This window comes from Capsicum annuum, chromosome 3 (genome assembly GCF_002878395.1).
Source record: "Capsicum annuum cultivar UCD-10X-F1 chromosome 3, UCD10Xv1.1, whole genome shotgun sequence".
NCBI classification, from domain to species: domain Eukaryota; kingdom Viridiplantae; phylum Streptophyta; class Magnoliopsida; order Solanales; family Solanaceae; genus Capsicum; species Capsicum annuum.
In genome coordinates, this window is record NC_061113.1 from 137748614 (window position 1) to 137749055 (window position 442).

Sequence of the window (442 nt, forward strand, 5' to 3'; positions counted from 1 at the left end):
ATAATAATAATAATAATAATAATAATAATAATAATAATAATAATAATTTTTGGGTCTTCTATTTATAGTATATTTTGTTTGAATAATAATAGGAACCTAACTTTGAAGACTTCTAAATGAACTCTTACTATTAATAAACTTTTCCCTTTTAATGTTTTGAAAATATATTTAAATATTAAATAAATAATAATAATTTTAATGTAACTAATATTATAATAGTAATACAATCTGTTAACACCCAATTTTGACTCTCCTTTTCATAAAATTAATTTCTTGATGCTTAGGATTCTTAAATATTTTTCAATACATTTTTCTTATTTTTTACATTAATAGTTTGAAAAATGATATTTTCTTATCTTTGCATCTTATAAATTCGCTCGAAAATAATAAATAAATGTATTTTAAATTATCATTTCACTACTTTCTCTCTCTCTCTCTCTCT

General features: G+C 18.3%; 1 long non-coding RNA gene across 2 annotated transcripts in view; it reads left to right on the plus strand.

The window, feature by feature from the left end:
* LOC124896672 overlaps positions 1-442 on the plus strand; it is a 13434-nt gene that overhangs the window by 9596 nt on the left and 3396 nt on the right. The window lies entirely within an intron of this gene.